At 59.0% G+C, this 21721-nt stretch overlaps 1 long non-coding RNA gene across 2 annotated transcripts; it reads left to right on the top strand.

Annotated features, from left to right (window-relative positions):
* The first annotated feature begins 7391 nt into the window (after window positions 1-7391).
* Window positions 7392-16324, top strand: LOC136163656 (uncharacterized). 2 transcript variants are annotated; one of them, XR_010662284.1, is made up of 5 exons: window positions 7392-9735; window positions 9859-10234; window positions 10585-11147; window positions 12778-14865; window positions 15340-16324. It is a non-coding gene; the product is annotated as an uncharacterized lncRNA (long non-coding RNA). The 2 variants fall into 2 exon arrangements; XR_010662283.1 differs by having other exon boundaries at window positions 7392-10234.
* Window positions 16325-21721: the final 5397 nt, after the last annotated feature.

The raw sequence follows: 21721 nt of genomic DNA, 5'->3' as shown, positions 1-21721 counted from the left end.
CTGGCTATCACCCGGGCAGAGGGAGGATAAAAATACTTGAGTGCTGTGGGAGCCAGCAGGCCGTGATGGGATTAGCGCGCCTGTTCCCAGGGGCGCGGCCGTGGGGCAGTGGGCGGGCAGCGGATCTGGGACCCCGGACAGTGGCCCCTCCTGGCCTTTGCCGCATGCAGGAAAGGCCAGGGTGACCACTGAGCCCTGAGTGCCCCACCTGGGCACCCATGAGGCTGGGGGGGATGGGCCTCATTGCGTTTTCTGCCCCTGGTTCCCTCTTGTCTCACGGAAGGAATGCTGGTTCCCACGCCTGTGGTCAGGACCGGGAAGGGGCCGCCAGCCCAGGGATCTGCTGGAGCCAGGGTCAAGTGCCCCCTGGGCATGGTGCTGGGGGAGGTGGGCTGTGGTGGTGAATGTGACAGGGGCCCCTCACCCCTCCGGGGGGCCCTTACTCCTGGGGGTGGGAATCCACCCACACTTCCCCAAAGCTGGGGGTCCTGAGCGTGCTTCTACTAATGTCTGCTCCTCACTTAGAACAAACAGCAGGACTCGGCTGTTAACACGAGGGAAGAGCCGTGAAGCAAAGCAGATGCCACCTCTGCGTGGAGACCTCTGCCTACCATGGCCCTGCAAAGCTGGGGGCGGGGACAGCCCTGCACCACCCCGCTCTGGCTGCTGCAGGGGGCCCGGCTAGTCCCAGAGGACGTGAGGCGGTATGCTCAGCAACCAGCTGCAGTTGCCTGCGGTCCATCCATCCATCCATCCATCTGTCCGTGTGCCTGCGCCCCTTGCCAGGCCGGGGCCACAGCCACCGGGCAGCAGTGACCTATCCAGCCTCTGTGTTAGGAGGCCACCTGAGCCCCGAGCTCTTCCATCAGCTGAGTCTGCTCTGGGCCCACCAGACCCCCAGCTGAGAAATGGACCGGCGCCCAGAGCGCAGGGAGGCGGTGGTAAGGCAACAGTAAGGTTGAGTAGGGGTTGGAGACTTCAGGCTTCGCTTTGAGCAGGACGAGGGTCCTGGCTGGGGGTGGTGAGAGAGCCTTTAGTGGACTCAGAGGACATCGCTCCTTCTGTGCTGTGTGATAGGGCGGGCGGGAGGCAGGACTGTTGGCGAGGTCAGGTCGGGAGGCTTCTCTGGGGGGGTGTCGGGGAGCAGAGACCCCAGGAAGTGAAGGGAGATGCTGTGCAGACAGACTGGCCCCAGCACACCCACTCGGCTCCCAGGGGAACCAGTCCGGGTGCCAAGGGCTCTCCTGAGCCTCTAGCCTGGCGGCCCACCGCGTTGAATGAAATCGGGCACGTTCAACAGTATCTGGAGGCCCCGTGTCCCTCACTGTGCTGGGCCCTGCTGGCCAAGAGCAGGTCCTGGTTTATCACTTGCCACCACTCCTGGGTATTACGAGCTGAAGCGTGTCCCCATAGATGCAGCGGATGGTTTCCTCCTGGAACCCGTGAATGTGGCCTTCTTTGGAAATAGGATTTTTGCATGTGTAATCAAGTTAAAGTGAGGCCAGACTGGAGGACGTGGGCTCCCATCCCGTGACCGGTGTCCTGAGACGAGGGGATTTGGGACCTGGGAGCCAGCCCCATGACGACGGACCCAGAGATCGGGGGCATGTGGCTGCAAGCCGGGAACACCCCCGAGAACTGCCCGCCACCGGTGGGAGTCGCGGAGGCAGGGTGAGTGAGGAGTCCGTCTTCAGAGCCTCCGACACCTTGATCTCGGACTTCTGGCCAGGAGACCAACGCAAGGGGTTTTAAGGCAGAGAAAGCTGGTTTTTGAGTTTCACAAGCTTTGCACAAGGCTGTGGGTATTGGTAAGGGGGCGGGACGAGGGTGGGTGGGGGCCTTCGGGGTCCAGCTCACCCAGGGAGGAGCAACAGAGGTTTGCCTACACCTACCTCCATGCCTGCCGGCTGGCACGTAGTAGTAATAGGGCCTCATCTAAAGATGAGACGACGTCACGAGATACCCTGGTGACTGTCCACTTGTAAAGTGGGACTCGGCTCATCACAGTCCGCAGGGAGAAAGCCTGCCCTGGTTTCCACGCTTGGTGGCTGAAGGGCTCTGTGTCCACTGGTCCTCAGTGCTGGACCCTTCCCTCCTTGGCCAGGAGACGACCCGCCGCTCCACAGGGCAAGGACACTCTGCTAAAAGGTGATGACAATGCTGAAACTTGAACTTGCCCTGTCTGCTAAATGCAGACTCCAGCTGGCAAAACGCGCTGTGTTTGCGCCCCCGGGTACGTCCATTGTGGGGTACGTCTGGCATGCGGGGACCAGTGCCATCTCCCAGAGGCCTGGTCAGCCCCCGCACCACTGATTTATACCCTCCCCCACACACGCATATGATGCTCAGTCCCAAGCTGGGTCCTGGGAGCCACAGTGGCTGGGGCCAGGGACCCAAGGACCCAGAGGGGATGTGAAGGTGGGGAGGGTCCCTAAAAGGGTTAGGCCTCCTGACTGCAGCTGATCTTACAGGCTCTGAGCTTCCCGAGAAGGCAGCGAGGCTCAGCCTGGGACCACACTTTGGGTGAGCCCAGGAGGCCTGCGCCTCTCTCCCTCCGTGGGAAGCAACTTTTTTGTTTTTTCACTTCAAGGCCAATTGAGGAAAAAGAAACATGTTTGTGTTTACCGGTTCCACTTTTTTCACACGAATGAAAACAGTCCCACCCACCACCGTTACAAAAATTCAGACAAAACCAACAAGCGTAGAGAAGGGAGTTACACTGTGGCCAACCCCAGCCAAGGTCATGGGTTTTGTTTCTTTAATTTTTATGGGAGTAGAGTTGACTTACAGCGTTGGAAGCCGTGTTTAAAATGCATCTGGGTGCTTCTTCCCGCCTTTGTTAGAATCCGCAGGATGGACAGTCTCAGGGGTGGAGGCTCCTTCTCTGTTGGGGTCCCCTCCTGGGAGCCTCCCCAGCCCCGCACTCCAACCTCTGGGCCGTCTTTATGGTTACATGTCATGTGACTTTCTTGCGTTTTCACCCATCGGGTCAGGACTCGCTCCGTTGAGGACAGGACTTGTGTGGGACAGTTTGCCTGAGATCCGCAGAGCCTGAGGCTCGCAGTATAGATGCTCGACCCGGGGACGGATGAGAAAGTACAAACTGGGGACTTTCTGAGCCGGCTCACGGCAGCCTCCCGCCTCCCATCCCGTGCCTGCTCTCCGGTACCTCGCCTGGGGTCACCCCACAGCCCAGGGTCTCTGCAGCTCAGGTCTGCCTCTCAAGGTCGGGAAAGCTCTGGGGTCTGTCCTGACTAGGAGCCCTCTATGGCTGTCCGCTTGCATGAATGCATGTGTTCACATTTAAACATGAGTTTGCATTTGTTTTAGAATTCACGTGCATCTCATTTTATTGCACTTCTTGGGCACTGCGATCTTTGCAAATCGCAGGTTTGCGGTGACCCTGCATCAAGCGGGTCAGTCGGAGCCATTTTTCCAGCGGCATTTGCTCAATGCCTGTCTGTCTGTCACATTTTGGTAATCCTCTCAGTGTTCAGAACGTTTTCATCGTTACTACACTTGCTATGGTGACTGTGGTCAGTGATCTTTCGTGTTCCTACTACAGCTCTTGCATTTTTTAGCAATGAAGTATTTTTAAATTAAGTTCTGTGCTTTTTTTTCAGGCATAACACTATTAACTGGTTAACTTAAAATGCTCAGTTGTGTCCAACTCTTTGTGACCTCATGGACAGCCTGCCAGACTCCTCTGTCCATAGAATTCTCCAGGGAAGAATACTGTAGTGGGTTGCCATTTCCTGCTCCAGGGGAATCTTCCCGACCCAGGGATTAAATCCATGTCTCCTGCACCTCCTGCGCTGACAGGCAGATTCTTTACTACTGTACCTCCTGGGGGCAATAACACTCTTACACACACGTGATAATGTAGTATAGTGCTATTGCACAACCAATAGACTCTATTATTGTGTAAACATGACCTTTAGGGACCCTGGGACCAACACATCTGTGTGACTCGCTCGCTGTGACGTTACTGTGATGTTTCCTTTATGGAAAGGTCTGGAGCTGGATCCACACCATTCCTAACATCCACCACCTGCCCCTGAGTAAGACCCAGCTCAGAATAAACAGGCTGTGTTTTGTCCCATGGATTTAAGCTCTTCTTGGACCAACAGGGACCCAGTTTGAGAGGCTTCACCTCAAGTGTCAACCCCAAATAAAAGGTGCCCCGAGCAGACAGGCCGTGGTAGGGGGTGACAGCACAGAAGTCAGACGACGGACTTCTGTGCTGCCGAGGGCTTCCAGAACCGTTCCTAACACCCCAGGGAGGGCTTGGGGGTTGCATCATAGACTCTGGGGTCAGGACACCCTGATCGACATTTCTTGGCCACAGTCTAGCAAGCTGGGTGGCCTTAAGCAGGTGGCTTTCCTGTTCTGAGCCTTAGGCTCCTCATCTGCAGAATGGACTCGCCTCTGGGACTTGTGAGGGGATTGAATGGGCTGAGTGGATGCTCAGGGCTCCGGTCTGGCTCGCACTCAGCCCTCTTGAGTGGACAGCTGTGGGTTGGAAACAAGCTGCGGCTCCCATAATCATCTACCCGGGTGTTTGGACTTCTGGGTCCATTGATGAGCATGTGGCCCGAGTTGCCCATGGCAGGGGTCCAGGCTTTGTGCAGAGTCCATCTTCCACAGGAGTTGCTGAGTGATGGGGACATGAGCCGTCTTTGCCGCACTGTGGGGAGTGGAGCCCAAGGGGCCCAGAATCAGACAGAGACAAAACTTAAACGGATGGCCTGGCTGGAGTCCCTGGATTCAGCCATACCTGAAGCTGTACTGAATAAAACCATTTGTCCTTCCAGGGCTTTACTACTTACAAAGCAACTAAATATTCATCTTTCCCTTTTACCGATAGCAGCCCTGCTGAAGGCTGGGCCAGGCTATCCTGACTGCAGGACCCCTGGGTCACCGAGGTCTCGCAGAGCCGAGCCCGGATGAGAGTCCAGGCCTGTGTCCCAGAAGCCCCGTGGCTGGGCGAGCTGTGCCTGCCTGTTGGGCTGGCGTGAGAATGACCGCTCAGGGCTTCCTGAGCTGCCCCGGTGCCCGGCCAGAGCCAGGGAGGCCTGGCTGCCAAACGGCAGCCAGAAGCCCTCCGAGGCCTGCCTCCCCACCCCGCTCCACCCCAGGCCTCGGTCTCCGTGTGTTTGCCAAGCCAGCCTGAGAAGCCCCTGTGGCCAGTGACCTCAGGGCTTGGCGCAGACCTCCTGGCGCGCTGCCTGTCCACAGCAGACCCTGAATCCACCCACTTCCTTCCCAGGTCGCCCGGCCCGGCCAGGGCTGCACCACGACCACCCGTCGGAGCCCCCTCCCTCCCGGGCCCGGGGTGGGCACCCTTCCTCCCGCCGCCCCTGTGCCCACTTCCTTCCTCCGCCCAGGCTGGACGGCTGGGTGAGATGGGGATGCCGGCTCCACTCAGGAAGCGCCTGGGCCCTGCGTTTTCCCGCGCGCGGAGCCATGCCCACTGCCTCCATCCCGGGGCGAGCAGGTGTTTCCGCACCTAGGCGCTCAGGGGAGCCTCACAGCGGGAATCAGAGGCCACCGGAGGCCCCACAGCGAGGCCCCAGTTTGTGCTGACTCTTAGGAGACGTTCCCGTCACGGCGGCAGGTGCTGGGCTTCGGTCTGTCCCCCCAGAAACCAGCCAGGCCGGCCTGGCCCTCACTGGGCAAGTCTCATGCCGTCCTGAGACTGTGAGGGCCTGGTGTCCGGGTGGGAGCCCCGGAGGCTCCGCGGGTCCTCATTCTTTCTCAGGCGGGTCCAGCTCTCCCGCATCGACCTTCCCGTCTGTAAAACAGCGCCGACAACCCGCCCCAGAGAGAGCTGCAGTGAGACATGCGGGGCACAGGGGCAGGGGGTGGCCAGAGGTCAGGCAAGATGCTAAAACGGAGCAGACGCAGGTCACAGTAGGAGGCGACACGGCTGATGCCAGACCATGCAGGTGGGGCCCCTTCTGGGCCTGGCCTGGGAGGGTGCCCGGCTCCGGGAAGAAGCCTCGTCTGGCACCTGTGTCTTCAGCCCGCTGTCCAGAGGGAGGGTGTCAGGCTCCAGGGTCTTCAGCCCACTGTCCGCAGGGAGGGTGCCTGGCACTGGGGTCTTCAGCCCACTGTCCGCAGGGAGGGTGCCTGGCACTAGGATCTTCAGCCCGCTGTCCACAAGGGCTCTTTTGAACCCTGGCCTGGCCCCCACCCCAGGGTCCATCCCCTCCCCAGCCTGAGAAGAGAAGGCCTGGCTTCAAGGCCTCATCCTGGCTGTTCTCACCAGCTTTGTGACCCCAGTGAGTTGCCTCACCTCTCTCTGGAAAACGGGACTACTTCTTCCTACTCTATTCACCCGGTGGGATGGGCCAAGGATTAGAAAGCTGACACAGGGTGAAAAATGCCCCCTGCCTGCCCAGCGCTGCAGGGTGCGCCTTGGGAGGCTCAGCCCACAGGTCTGCTGGCATGTGACCCACATGAAGGAAGGCTGACACGTCATGGTTTGTCTGCGCTCTGGCACGGAACGCTTCCCCATGGCATGGAGGCCTCTGCAAGACCACTGCTCCCCAGCATTATCCCTCAGGCTGGGCTCTTCCTGGAGTAGAAAGACGGGGGGTCGCCGCGCTGAGGCTCTGAGCTCCTAGGTTGGAGTCACACTGGGCTGGGCTACCCTAACCCTCCCTGTGTGCACCAAGTTGAGCGCTGCGTGACCCAGAGCTTGGTTTTGACTTTCCAGGGTCACAGCCTCGGAGGCCATGGGTAGCCAGACAGCCCGCCACAGCTCCGGGGCCCCAAGCCCACAGCAGGGCCCTGCTCAGCTGCATGAGCCAGGGACAGCGCGGCCTGGCGTCCATCCCAGCTATGGGGTGTCAACCCTCGGACCAGCCCATCTGCCCTGGACCTGCCGGCCTGGGCCGAAAATGGAATTGGACGGTCCTTTCGGGAAGCAGCCCCAGAGGAGAGGAGCCAGGTCAAGGCCAGCCTCTGGGGTGCAGTAAACAGGAAAATCCAGGGGGTTGGAGGCCCAGCGGGAAGGGAAAGGGCTGGGTCATAGGGCTTCACAGAATGTTTGAAACGGGCAGGAAGTGATGACTTCTTGGTGTCTACACCCCCGTCCCCGTCTCCAGCTGCCGAGTCAGCTTGGAGGCCACCAGGGTCCCTCGTGGGAATTACAGGGAGCCTGCAGCGTGGGCCGAGGTTGGTGCCCGCCCGACGCCCCAGATGAAGCCCAGGCCCCCCTCTCGGCCCCTGGGGACGTGCCGGGGAGTGGCCGGTTCCCGGGCAGCCTGGCCCCAGGGGTCAGCTCAGCACGGGGTCCCGTCTCCTTGCCAGACAGAGTCCCAGATTTATTCTGACGTCTGTGTGTAGCAACAGGCATAAAGTGTTCATATTTTTGACCCAGTGATTCTGCTTCTGGGAATTTAACCTGAAGAATAATGCAAAACCCAGAAAACCGGCCGCCCGGAGACTCCGCTGGCTGTGTTATTTATAAGCGGGAGAACCCGGAAGCTGCCCAGATGTGCGTGGAGGTCGGCTGAGAAACCCTCTGCGTCTGTCTAATTGAATGATGTGCAGTTGTTAGAAGTCAGGCCTGTGGAAAGTTCCAACAACGTGGGAACGTTCCTACGCGATGGGAGGAGGAGGCGGCGGCAGACGGCGTCTCCGGGCTGCGGGGACAAAGCCTCGAGCGCCTGGCGTTTCGGGTGCCCCGGCATCCGCCCTGGTTCCAGGTGCTAGGAAACAGTGGTTTGGGCTCCTGCCATGTTCTCTGCTTTGTGGCCCATGCAGGGGGCGGGGGGGATCTTCTCACAAAACCCTGGACTTGGAGAACCCCCCCCCACCCCGGGGCCCCCAGGGGCTGGGACTCCAGGCTCTGTCTCCAGCTCAGCAGCTGCAGGGGTGGGAGGCTCTCTGGAGAGGAGTCTGGAGGAAGGGCATCCATGCTGTGGGCTGGGGTGAGGCCTGTTCTCACAGCTGGGACCTGGCCCTGCGCACCCAAGGTGGGGGGCCTCTGACACCCAGGCCACTAGGACGCGTGGAGTGAGGGGTCCTCTCCCAGGGAGACTGGCTGGGGGTCGACACCGTCGAACCCTCTACCAGCCGCCCCTACCCCCGCTCCTGGAGCCTGCTGGGGTCTTAAAGAGAACATGGACTGCGGTCGGTGTCCCTGCCCCACGAAGGGCCTGGGATCGGGGCGTGGGGAAGGGCCTGGGCCCCTCGGATGTCTGGGAGAGCTTGAGCTCCAGACCCGGGTGTTGGTCCAGACACTCTGACCCAGGGCACAGAGTGTGCAAACGAATGGAAGAGGTGGGTGAGTGGTCAGGTGTCCGACCGGGGAAGAGTGCCATCCCACCCAAGCCACACGCTGACCCTGGGGTGAGACGCAGGCCTCCTTAAAGGGGGGCGGGGGCAACAAGGACCTGACCCTCGAGGGCTAGTGGGTCCCAGGGAGCAGAGGAACCTGTGGCCCACATGCCAGGCAGCAGGCCCGAGAGAGCAGCCACCTGCGCCCACCTGCGGCCACTCTCCTCCTAACCTGGTGTCCAGGTTTCTGCGGCCGTGTCTTCCTTCTGCAGGTGGCGGGCGTAGTCCTCTCCGCGGCAGGGCCTGGGGCAACCAGGGTTAGGTTGGGACTCTGGCCAGGGAGCCCATGGACGGTGGTAGCCTGCGTTCATCCCAGTGGGCACCACTCTTTCTTTCTCTAATGGGTTATCTGACCATCCGGTGAGGAAGGCCGTGCAAAAGTGGAGAACCTGAGTCATGTGGGGGGAGAGAGGCAAGGCAGGATGGGATCTGATGACCCCGGCAGCGACTGCAACATTTCTCCACGGTTCCCAGAACACCCTGGAGTCTGATGCAGGAGTTTGAGCTTTCGGTTTTCCTGGGGAGAGGGTCTGGGCCTTTATTAGGCTCCCCAGGACCCCAGGGGCCACGCAGAGAGGTAGGGGGAAGCCTCCCACCATCTGCCGCCATCGGGCTGGCGCTGGGCCACGCACATTTCCCCAGAGCACTCCCTCCTCTTTCTGCTTAAGACCTAATTTCAGAGGTGACCCAGGAGCCCAACAGGGAGGTGAGCGAGCTGGGAAAGGCCACGCGCAGACAGTGAGCGGCGCCCCGCTGCCCTGCACGGCAGCCTTCTCACCGTCAAGCATCTCAAGGCTCACACGAGATGCCGATCGCTTCCAGGCTGAGTGGGAGCGTTGCTCTTCTCTGCCAGGAGCCGGGGCCGGGACGGGCCCAGGCTGGCTTCCCGTGGGTGTCTGCTGCTCCTTCATCCCCTCCACGCCCCAGATGGGGAGCCACCCCAGGGCTGAGCGGGGAAGCCCCGGTCTGACTTCAGACCCTCCACCCAACCCCTCCTGGCCTTTGCCCTCAGCCCTCCTGCCGAGCCCCCCCACCCCGACTTCGTGCCCCTCCCTAAAAGCGCAGCCCAGGGCCTGCTCTTTGGGAGCGATGCCAGCCCGCCTAACCTCCCCCAGGCCTCATCTTCTCATCGGGAAATCAGGGCAGCGCTGCCTTCTTCACGGGCTTCAGGGTGACAGGGGCGGCTGCCATGTGGCCCCCTGGGGACCTCGCGGGGACAGGCTGAGTGCTGCCCTTGGCACGAATGAACGAAGGAAAGAGGGGAGGAAGGGACTGGAGTCCTGACGCGTGCTCGGGGCCCTGTGCTCAGTGAAGAAGGGGAGACAGGAATGCGGCTGCCACAGGCTCCTGGTGATACAAAGAGCCTGCAGGCGGCAAATCCTGCAGGTAGGCCGACGCGGCCCGGACGGGGCGGGCGCAGGGTACGAGTGATGCCCGTGGGCCGGGGTCTCCTCCAGGGGCGACAAGGAGGTTCTGGGGCTAGATCCTGGTGTCGCTTGCTCACCGCAGAGAATGCGTGAAATGCCACTGAATGGTGCAGTTTAAACTGGCTCCTTGAATGTTGGGACCCTCCCTGTGGCTCAGACGGTAAAGAATCTGCCTGCAATGCGGAAGACCCAGGTTCCATCCTTGGGTCAGGAAGATACCCTGGAGTAGGGAATGGTTGCCCACTCCGGTATTCTTGCCTGGAGAATCCCATGGACAGAGGAGCTGGCGGGCCATAGTCAATGGGGTCGCAAGGAGGGGGACAGGACTGAGTGACTAAGACACACACTTCTGTTATGTTATGTGAGTTTCAGCTCCACTGCAGAAGCCTGAAGCGTGGACAGGTAGGGGTGCTCCCTCCAGGTAGCTGACTCCTACTGGCACGACGCCAGTCCCAGGGGTAAGGGCTGGCACTGTGCCCCCAGGTGAGGAAGGCCCCATCCTTCCCAGCCCTTCCCCCCTCACCCCAAGCCAGGCCTCCCCTTCAGCCAGAGCCGGGGCCCTGCGCCAGGGACCAGAGCTGAGCTGAATCCACTGGCTGGCAGGCCTGTCTGGCACTTGGACCCTGAGATTCGGGGACAGGCCCCCAGCACCACTTCCCAGGGTAGGGGGGGTGAGATGCCCTCTCTCTGCCCTGAAGCCGGGCGCTCCGGGCCCTCACTGGAGACCTCGGAAGACCTGAGGTTGGGAGCCAGTTCAGCTCCTTGCAACCCCTTGAGGCTCTTCCGATGCCGCTTCTCTGGTTTGCAGGTGGACAAGATCCTTGTTTCCAGCCCTCAGCCCAGCCTTCCGGCCCTGACCCCCAGGTTTGACCCACACCACGAGATGCCCTGAGAATGCCCAGACCTGGCCTGGCGGTCGGGGCCCCCGTCTCCATTCCTGGCCTCGTGGTGCCCCTCTTCTCTGTCTGCTGTCCTCCCCAGAGGCTCCTGAGCCCACCCTGCCCAGCGCTCCCTCCCCACCTGCCTCTGTGTTCCTGGCAAGCCCCTGCCACTCCCAGAGCCTGTTCTTCATCTTCACATTGGGAACGTGGCCCTCCCAGCCCCGGGGACCTCGGCCCACCTGCCTCTGGTCACGTTCCCACTCCCAGTGCTGCCTCCACCAGGGAGCTCTCCTGGCTTGTCCCAGTGCCGACAGGAATCCCCTCGGCCAGCTCTGTGGAGCCAGTCGGAGTTCTCACTCAGCCCTGGCCGGTGAGGTCAGTGGCCATCCCCATTTGACGGATGGGCTGCTGAGGCTAGGAACAGGGAGCCACCAGCCATAAACTACACAGCCGACATGGGGCAGAGTGGGGTCGAGTCCCCTCGGAGCAGGTGAGAGTGTCTGACCCACGCTGTCTAGTTCCCAGGGGCTCCAGGGGGCGGCAGGGGACGGAGGGGGCCATCCTCCTGCAAGCTCGGGCCTCCCGGGGAGCCCGGCCCCAACTGGCCTTCTCTCTGTCAGCGTCCCCTTGCCGGGCTGTGGATGCCAGCTCAGGGCTGGTCAGGGCCCTGCCACCCCCAGGCCGTCCATGGCTTCCACTGACCACCTGCTCCCAGGACGGCACGTCCCCGGGCCGGGGCAGACAGGGGACAGACCACCGCACCCTGCGCCTCCCGGCTGCCCCTTGGCCTCATTTGCCCCATCCCCGGTGACCCCCCTGCTCCGTGCCAACCCCCCCAATCCCCAACGTCACGGACAGCCCTCCCTGCACCCAGCCACACCCCAGGCCTGTTCCCACCTCTTAACCTCTGCCCTCTGCTCTCTCCCTCGGGTACACTGCCCCCAGAAAGCACACCCCCGGACCTGTCTCTGGGAACAGTGCCAATCAGACTGGCCGCACGTCCTGGGGTGCTGACTCCGGCGTCCTCGCTGATGCAGCAACCCACTCACCTCCCGCTCCCTGGGACGCAGGCCCCATCCCTAACCACCTCCCCCACTTCACAGACAGTGGGCAGGGGCCGCTTCCGAACTTCCGGCTGTCACTCCAGATCTGCAGGGGGGACCCCACCAAGGCATCCATGACCCCACACGGCTCACAGCAGCCCCTCACGCTCCTGCGTGGCCCACAGCCTGTCGGACAGGGGCCTCTCCCATCTCACAGACTTAGCAGATTTCCTTTCTTCCGCCCGCCCCCGCTTCTGCCACATCTCCCCTTCCCACCTTGGGCTGAGAGCAGCAGACGCCCTCTCAGGGCAGGGATGTCCTGTCCCCTTTTACTGCTGAGATCACTGAGGTCGACAGGGAGACTGCAGGGTTGCTGGTGGTTCTGGCCGCCCAGGTGAATGGGGTTCCCCGGTGTTGTGCAGTGCACAACCTGAACCACTGTGCTTGGTAAGCCCGTGGTCACTCCCGCCTGGTGCCCATACCTGGCCAGTCTCATCCTTGTCCACCCTGCGCCTGCCACGTGTGAGTGACAGAAGGACTCAGAAGCTGGGCGAGGACGTGGCTGGCTGGCCAAGAGCTGGAGACTGTGGGCTCTCAAGCAGCATTCCTGGGATGCCTGCGCCCCATTCAGCAGCCAAGGCACTTGCTATGCAAACACTCAGGGCCCCACACACAATGGTTCCCGCCAGCCTGGCTGCCCAGCCAGACCCGCCTCCACCTCCTCTCTACCCCATTGTCCTGCCCTCTGGAGAGGGGCAGTGTGGGGGGCGCTGGGGGGACCCAGGCCTGGTCCCTTTCTCCGGGGCAGGAAGGGGCTTCTGGGGTGGCTGGGAACGCCCCAGAGGATGAATGGCCATGCAAATGAGATGCTGATGAACCCGCACCGGGCCTCCCCAGAGAGCAGTCCTGGGAGCTGCCCCCTCAGCAGCCCGCAGGGAGGGGGCCCCCACCCCGGCCCGCCCCTTCTGTGGGCCGAGCCTCCAGCCCCTCCACAGAGACTTTCTTGGGTGGAACGGCAGCTCACGGGGCCTCCCGCCTGGGCCTGACGCGTTCTCTTTCCTCTGTTTGGAATCCCAGCCTGGTAGGCGCCCCTCCTCAGGGCCTGACTGTCCACAGCGTGGCCCTGGCCCCGAGGGACTGTCAGTGCCCCCGCTCCCCGCTCCCCGCCGCAACGGCGCTGTGTCACCGCTGTTGAGGTCTGAGTCCAGAGGGAAGAGCCTGGCTGGTCAGGACTGAGTTCTGCACACAGCAGCCTGTTTGATGGATGAATAAGCGACCTCTCCAGCCTCCCACACCTCGCCCCACACCCCCAGAGTCCCGACCCAGATCCTCTGGCAGCACCCCAGCCGCTCCTTCACTCGCATTCGCCTGGTCCTGAAACCAGCAAGGATCCGAAGAGTGTGCCGAGGAAAGCTTTCTGCACGCGCCCTGGCTTTCACGCGGCCTGTCCTGAGAGCCGGCAGGTGCCGGGTCTTGTGGGTCCTTCCCAGACCAGGCTCTGCAGGCACGTCTAGTGCACACGTCTCTGCCAGCCCCCCTGTTCCCCGACACAGTCGGAAACCCATTCCACAGTCCGCTGGGTCTCCTTTCTATCTCACACGGCCTGCAGACACGGCCCTGTGTTAAAACTGGAAGGCCTTCTTGCCTACTCTCTGCCTTCCCATGTGGCCTATATTATACATCCCACTAATGGGCATTGATGGAGAAGGAAGGGGCCACTGCAGTGTTCCTGCCTGGAGAATCCCAGGGACGGGGGAGCCTGGTGGGCTGCCGTCTGCGGGGTCGCACAGGGTCGGACACGACTGACGCGACTTAGCAGCAGCAGCAGTGGGCATTGAAGGTGTTTCCTGGCTGCCTCAGACCCTGCTGCCGTGACCTGGTACCCAAGGTGACTATGGGCAGGCTGCCTTCCTAAAGGTGGGACCACTGCGTCTCAGGATGTGGGTTTGTAATTCTGAGGCATTTTGCCAGACGCCTGCCCGCTGAGTCTGTAACCATTTCCAATAATTTACAGTGACATGTGCAGGTCCCTGTATTCTCTCAGCAGTGCCGACAGTGTCTAATCGGAGTCTCTGCCAGTCCGATAGGTATACACGCCATCAGCGCTGCTGTCATTCGCATTTCTCTCACCAGCAGTGAGGCTGAGTGTCTTTCATCTCTTCAGGAGGCATTTGCTTTTTCCTTTCACGAGAAAGGAAGGGTATTGAGACTCCTGTCCGTACCCTTCCTTTTTCATTCTTCCCCCTACTGCACTGTGGCCCTGTTATTGATTTGCTGGAGTTCTTTACATATGCTAGAAACGAGCTCTCTGTCTGATACAATTTGCAAATATTTTCCCCAAGTTGCTTTGTGTGGCTCTTGCTATGCAGAAATTTTGTTTCATGTGTTTGAAATGATCAAAATACTTCTTTGTGTGTATTTGGGTGTTTTTGTATTTTGTATCCTGCTTAGAAAGTTCTCATCTCAAGTTTATAAAGAAATTTCTGCTATTTATCGTTAAGACTTTGTGATTTCAGTTTTCACCTTTGAAATCTCTGACCCATTTGGAATTTATTTTAGTATGAGGTGTGAGATATACCTCCAACCTTACTCTCTTTATTCTTTCCAGATGGCTTCCCAGGTATGAGTGGGTCTCGAATGAGCCATCTTTTCTCACTGATTTGAAATTCTGTGTTTGTCACATGCTGGATTCTCTTATATGTTTGGAACCGTTTGAGGTTCTATTGTGTCCCTTTAATCTACCTGTTTATTCTTGCACTAGCATCCCACTGTTTTAACTCTTCTAGCTTTTAACAGTTTTGATGCTTGTGGGGGCTAGTTTCCTCGTCTTACACCGGCAGAGAATGCAGGAGCCGTAACCTTCACCTTTCCTCCTTTGTGACCTGGTTTTATTTGAGGCAGCAAAGCGCTAAGAACCTGCATCTCCCAGCTGCAACGCAGAGAAGTGTGGCTACAGGACTCGGTTCTAGACAGGGGGCCGACGGGGGTCCTAGAGGGGGAAGTAGAACTGAGCTTTGGTGCTTCCAAGGACTTTCTCTGGAAAGGAAATCTTCTCCTTCCTTCCTCTTGCCAGATGCCTGGAATATGAGGTGATGACTGGAATCCAGCAGCCATCTCGCACCACTAGACACACTTGGAAAGGAAATCACACAACAGAAGAGTGAGGTAGAGAGATGGAAGGATCCTGTGTCTTGAATACCATGCAGCCACCACAGCTAGGCAACCCTGTGCTGCCTGCCTCACTAGCTCCTTTCATAGTAGAGAGAAATATACACTCATCAGAATAAGCCTCTGAGTATGGGTTTCTGTTATAGCAACCAAACCTAACTCTTACGGAAATATGCTTCTTCTTCAGAATTTTCTTGGCTGTTTTTGCTTGTTTAGTTTTCTACATGAAACTTAGAATAAGGTTGTTTAATTGAAAAACGTGTGTTATTTAGCTTTTCAGAAAGTGAAACATCAATATATTTATGGATTTGTTAAGGAGAATTGATTTCTTTATGGTATCATCCTTATATTTTAAGTTAGGTCTTTCCATATGTTTAAATATTGCTTTATGTCCTTCAGTAGCATTTTAAATCTTTCTTAATGTGAATTTGGAATATCATATTGATCTCCAAATATTTTATAATTTTACAGCAATCCTATACATGCAGAGTACATCATGAGAAACGCTGGGCTGGATAAAGTACAAGCTGGAATCAAGATTGCCGGGAGAAATATCAATAACCTCAGATATGCAGATGACACCACCATTATGGCAGAAAGTGAAGAAGAACTAAAGAGCCTCTTGATGAAAGTGAAAGAGGAGAGTGAAAAATTTGGCTTAAAGCTCAACATTCAGAAAACTAAGATCATGGCATCTGGTCCCGTCACTTCATGGCAAATAGATGGGAAAACAGTGGAAACAGTGGCTGACTTTATTTCTTTGGGCTCCAGAATCACTGCAGATGGTGCTTGCGGCCCTGAAATTAAAAGACGCTTACTCCTTGGAAGGAAAGTTATGACCAACCTTGACAGCATATTAAAAAGCAGAGACATTGCTTTGCCAACAAATGTCCACCTCCCCAAGGCTATGGTTTTCCCAGTGGTCATGTATGGATGTGAGAGTTGGACTATAAAGAAAGCTGAGCACCGAAGAATTGATGCTTTTGAACTGTGGTGTTGGAGAAGACTCTCGAGAGTCCCTTGGACTGCAAGGAGATCCAACCTGTCCATCCTAAAGGAGATCAGTCCTGGGTGTTCATTGGAAGGACTGATGTCAAAGCTGGAACTCCAATACTTTGGCCACCTGATGGGAAGAGCTGACTCATTTGAAAAGACCCTGATGCTGGGAAAGATTGAAGGCAGGAGGAGAAGGGGACAACAGAGGATGAGATGGTTGGATGACATCACTGACTCAATGGACATGAGTTTGAGTAAGCTCTGGGAGTTGATGATGGACAGGGAGGCCTGGCGTGCTGCAGTCCATGGGGTCGCAAGGAGTTGGACAGGACTGAGTGACTGAACTGAACTGATAGTCTTTCATATATCACCCAATGGGTTAATATTTGTACATGAAGGATGTTGAGATTCCTGTATTTATTTTGCTCCCAGACACACCATAAGGAATTCTTTAATTGTTTGGAAGAGTTCAGTTTTTCAGATACTCGATAAAGTTGTCTGCAAATGGTGATACATTTATCTCTTTTTCCTATAGTCGTAACTTTATTTCTTTCTCTTGTCTAATTTCACTAGCCAGTACCTCTAGAACCATGTTAGATATTGGTGGATCCCATTGTCCAATTTTGACTTTTTATACATGTGTTTTTAAAGTTTTCACATTAACCAAGGTGTTGCTTTGGGGTGAAGACAGATATTTTATCAAGTTAAGAAAATATTTACCCAGTCCTATTTTACTGAAAGTGTTAGTTGTTTAGTCGCATCCAACTCTCTGCGACCCCAAGGGCTATAGCCCACCAGGCTCCTCTGTCCATGGAATTCTCCAGGCAAGAACACCAGAGTGGGCTGCCATTCCCTGGGTCAGGGGATCTTCCTGACCCAGGAATCAAACCTGGGTCTCCTGCATTGCAGGTGGATTCTTTACCATCTGAGCCACCAGGGAAGCTTGTTTTATTATGATTTTTTAAAATCCAGAATATTGTTGCATTTTGTCAAATGCCTTTTTGGATCTCAGTGGAGATGAATAGCTCTTTTCTTTCATGCTATTAAAAGGAGAGGTGTAATCATATAATTCAGAGCGCGTAAAGTGCATAGATGGTGTGCTCAGATGAGGTAATCTGGAGAGACTTTGTAAAAGGACTGTTTACAGAGGTGGGGCAGGGATTGGGGAACAGCAAGGGGTCCCGCAGCCCGAGGGCCGTGTGCGCTCCAGTCTTTAGGGCTGGGACGGGTGAGCACAGGGACGTGGAGAGAGACGCTCAGCTGAGGGGTGAGGCCCGGCAAAAGGGAGGCAGCCAGGTGGAGACTCCTCCCACCGCCGTCCCTGCCCAGCCTCACCTGCGGCCTCAGAGGGCAAGTCCCTGGAGCGTGAAGATGAGGGGGCAGAGGTGCGGGCCGGAATCCTGGCTCCCAGGGTCCAGTTAGGGGTGGAGAAGCGGGCTTCATCTTTTTAGGACTGCTAGGTTCTGCCAGTTGATGCTTGCCTAGGAGTTTTGCATTGATTTTCAAAAGTGAAATTTGTCTACAGTTTTAATGTATTTAGCTGGGAGGGATTGGGGGCAGAAGGAGAAGGGGACGACAGAGGATGAGATGGCTGGATGGCATCACCGACTCTATGGACATGAGTTTGAGTAAACTCCGGGAGTTGGTGATAGACAGGGAGGCCTGGCGTGCTGTGATTCATGGGGTCGCAAAGAGTCGGACACAACTGAGCGACTGAACTGAACTGAACTGAAGTGCAATTTTAAAGTTGCATTTGATATTCATATTATACTGTTCCCATAAAATAAAATTGGAAGCTTTTCTTTCCCTTCTTTTTTTCCCCTTCCTTTATGGGCTGAAGCAGTTGAAACCACACTAGAGCAATCTCCTTCCTGACGCTTTGGCAGAATCCCGCTGGCGACCTGTGCTTTGGGGGGAAGTGGGTGGGTCATACGATTGCTTTTCTTTGATCACTGGTATGTTTACATTTTCGATATTTTCTAGTGCAAGTTTTGGTTAAAATTGCCCATTTCATCCCAGATTTTAAAATCCATTTGCATATAGTTGAGCAATGCGGACACTGAGGATCCCTCGGCATTGGTCCCCACATCTCGCTCTTTATTTGGGGTGTTTCCGCCTTCACCCTTTCAGAAAAACCTGGGTAACAAACGTGCTTTGCAGGAGGATGTCAAGATTAGGCTGCTACGCCTCAGCATCTTGCACAAAATCTCGCACCTCGGGCTTCCCTGGCGGCTCAGTGGTAAAGAATCCTGCCTGACAACACAGGAGACGTGGGTTCGACCCCGATCCAGGAAGATCCCACGGGCTCCAGAGCAGCCAGGCCTGTGTGCTACAAGTACTGAGCCTGTGCTCCGGAGCCCGGGAGCCACAAGTACTGAGGCCACGTGTCATACCCACGTGTCTGGAGCCCGTGCTCACAACGAGAGAAGCCCCTGCAGTGAGAAGCCCCCGCAGTGAGAAGCCCCGCAGCGCAGCAAAGAGTAGCCTCTGCCCACCGCGACCAGGGAAAAGTCCGTGCGGCGATCCCCTGCTCCCAGAGGCACTTCACGGATGTCTGCGGGAGACGGACACGCAGAAGGGCAAGAGTAAAGCAGAGAAGCCGGGCGAGTCCACCCGAGCGGAGGCCCACTGACCCCGGGGCCGCGAGGCTGTGGGAAGCCGGGGACTCTGGCGGCATTGGCGATGGGGCCGTGAGGCTCCAAGACCCATAAAACTGTCCCTGGGCTTCAGAGACAGCTGGGCCCCGTCAGCACGCACCTAGAGAAATGGTCCCAGACCCCGAGGGGAAACCGCGTGGGAACAGACGGCCTCCGCGAGGGGCTGAGGGGGTTGCAAGGTCGTGAAGCGGAGCGGGCAGAGGGGACCCGGTGACCGTGGGGGGGTTCTTCTTCCCTCCGAGCGACCGTGTAGGTGTGCAGTTAGCACCGCGGACCCCGGCGCCAAGCCGGACGCCAGGCTTCCGCTGGGCCCCCCAATGACCCAGGGCCTCTGAGCCTCAGGGGGTGGCCCGGGGGGCCACAGGGCGCTGCGTCAGGCTCCCGGCCCTCGGGCCGCCCCACCCCCAGGCCAGCAGGCTCTGTCCTTAGTGATGTGGTGAGGATGTTCTCCGAAAAACCACAAGCACCCCCAAGCCCACCGCCCCCGGGGGGCTGAGCCCGCGCTCCCCCAGCTGCAAAGGCCCCGCCCGGTGGGAACCGTTATTTCCCGGGGTGGGGGGTGGGGGGAGTGGCTAGGTTTTGTACGAAGACCGTTTTCCCAACCAATAAAATAAAGATTCTAAATGACTTGGCAAATGGTCTTAACGACAGAAGTCATGTTCCCTGGTAAAAAACAGACAGCGCCCAAGTATACAATGTCACACGGCTGCCCCCACTCCTGGCCCAGAGACTCCCGGTGTCAGCCCCGCGTTTACACCCCCGAACACCGCTTACTGATAAACAAACCCAGTCTGGGTGTTTCTGTTGGTGAAATTCTCTAAAAACAGCTGCGGACGGCCCAGTGTTCAGAGGGCCCCCCAGCCCCGTCCTGGGCCAGGCTTGTGTGCGAGAGACCCCCTCAGCATGGGGGCTCAGAAGGAGGCGGCCAGGGACTGTCGTTCCCAACGAAGTTATTTTTATGCACAGAGATGTTTGTGGGAAAGTCAAGGGGAGTGGGAGGAAAGGAAACAGAGAGACCCAGCTCGCAGGCGGGAAGGGGACCGTCCACTTCAGTGACTGCTTTCTGACCCTGGGCTGGGGAGGGACGTGGGAGGGAATGGACCCGGGGTGGTGGTGGGGGGAGCGGGGAAGGAGGGGATGGGGCTGGAGTTCGCTCGGCCTGGCCAAGCTCCAGGGGCTTGGGCCGGGGGCTGCAGGGGGGCTCTGTACGGCAAAGCCCTGGTCCTCCCAGGGCCCAGCTCCAATGCGGGCCTAATTATAGCTGGGAGGGGGCGGCCCCTGCTCCCCACAGCCCAGGAGATAAGCCTGTTTAGACAGGGCCTGCTGGTGGTCTTGCCCGTTCCCAGCCCTGCTCACCACCACGACAATTTTCGGTGGCCAGGCAGCTCCCAAGGGGTCAGGGAGGGTGTGGGCAGGGTGTCTGCCCAGACCCACCTTCACTGAGCCAGAAAATTGCCCCCTACCCCCCAACCCCCGCCAATCCCTCCCCCGTTACCCCCTCCCCTCATCCTGCACACCTCCACGCCCCCACCCGCCCCCACTCCCACCTCCAACCTGCCGTCAGAAAGGAAGTCTTCCTGCCGGGATGCCCTCTCCCCCCACCCCCTGCCGTCCTGCAGCCCTTGGAGGGGAGGGCGGGCACCCAGTCCCAGCGCCCTCACCCCTCAGTTTTCCCGAACAGCCTTGCATCTTCTGGGCCTGATGAGAGAACTTCCTGCTGGAGACGCCCGGCGTTCCTGGGCTGCGGGCCTGCCTGTTTCCTCCTATTTCCCGACTCTCATCCACTCGTTCACGCATTCGTTTGTTCAACACACACAGGGGCGAGAAGAGAAGGGGCCGAATGCCCACGTCTGCGTCCCGCGCACTGCAGCCCGCGTGGGCACCAGGCCGCCCGGACGCCTGTCGGGGGGGGGGGGGTGGGCAGCGGGCTGTGCCGTTTCCCATCTCCGTCCTCCACCCCCGGCTCTCCTGGGGGCCCCACCCACCAGGGCGGCCTGAGGGGGGTGCTCAGGGCGGCTGAGTCTCCCTGGAGCCCCGGGGGTCCTTGCACAGCTGGGGAAACGGAGGCCAGGTCAACAGCGGGACCCCAGCTGGCCCCACACCTGAGGCCCACCGAGCTGTCCTGACCTGACCCGTCCCTGCCACACTCTGGCTGGCGTCCCGCCTTGCCCTCGCCGCCTGGGTGGGCCTCTGAGCTCCCTGGGACCCTGGGCGGGGGGCTGGTTCGGCCAGGAGCAGGCACCCCTGAAGGGCACACTTCCTGGCCCTGCCCTTGAGGTGCCCAGAGTCAGGGGCTTTGTCTTCAGAGGGACCCAGGCATGGGCCAGGGGGCAGCCCCTGACCACTGGGCCCCTGCCACGGGGGGCGCCCCACCCTCACCCCAGGCCAGCCTGGGCCCACTTGTGAGCCCACCCGTGACACCTGGGTGTGTCTGCCTGCTGTGCCCACCTCTCTACTTGGGCCTTATCTGATAGGCCTGCTCCGTCCCTTGTGAGCCCACACGGGCCCCGAAGAGCAGGAGGCAGCCCATCCCTTACCCCTCAGCCCCTTCCAGCCACCCTGCCCTGCCCCTCCTTGGCAGGGGTGGGGGGGCCCTGTCCAGGCTGTCCGGCTGGCTCCCGCCTGGCTCGACGGAGTCCCATCTCACTGCACCTGAGATAAGGCCCCGGCTCAAAGCTGCTTTGTTCGGCCAACAAAGGGACATTTCTGCGGCGCCCTGGGAGCCGGGCCCCGGGCTGGCCCGGGCTGGGGACGCCCAAGCCCAGCCTCGGCACCGGCTCAGGAAACCTTAGCCCGGCTCAGGCCGGGCCCCGGTGGCTGGGGACATACCTGTCGCAGGCTTCCCAGGCCCTTGGGCCCACAGCAGGTGTCTCCTTTCTGCACCCGGCCCAGCCTGCCCATGGCCCAGGCTGTCCGCTGCTCAGCTCCCAGCTACGGGGCCCACAGCCTCCACCTCCAGGGCCAGGATAGCAGCCACCTGCGGGCAGGGGGGGCCGGGTTCACTGCCAGGAAGCCGAGGCAGCTGGCCATCCACAGAGAGCAGGGAGACCCCCCGCCTGGGCCTGTGCCCTGGTGCCCTAGTCCAGCCTCCTGGCCCTTTGTTCCCTCTGCCAGGGTCCTTCCCGCCCCCCACCAGCTAATTCTGACTCAGGGGCGCAGAGACTGAAGAGGGCACCTGGGCAGGGTCCCCCGGATGTCCA

The sequence above is a fragment of the Muntiacus reevesi genome, chromosome 3 (genome assembly GCF_963930625.1).
Source record: "Muntiacus reevesi chromosome 3, mMunRee1.1, whole genome shotgun sequence".
In the NCBI taxonomy this organism is placed as follows: domain Eukaryota; kingdom Metazoa; phylum Chordata; class Mammalia; order Artiodactyla; family Cervidae; genus Muntiacus; species Muntiacus reevesi.
This window is presented reverse-complemented; position numbering and strand designations above follow the sequence as displayed.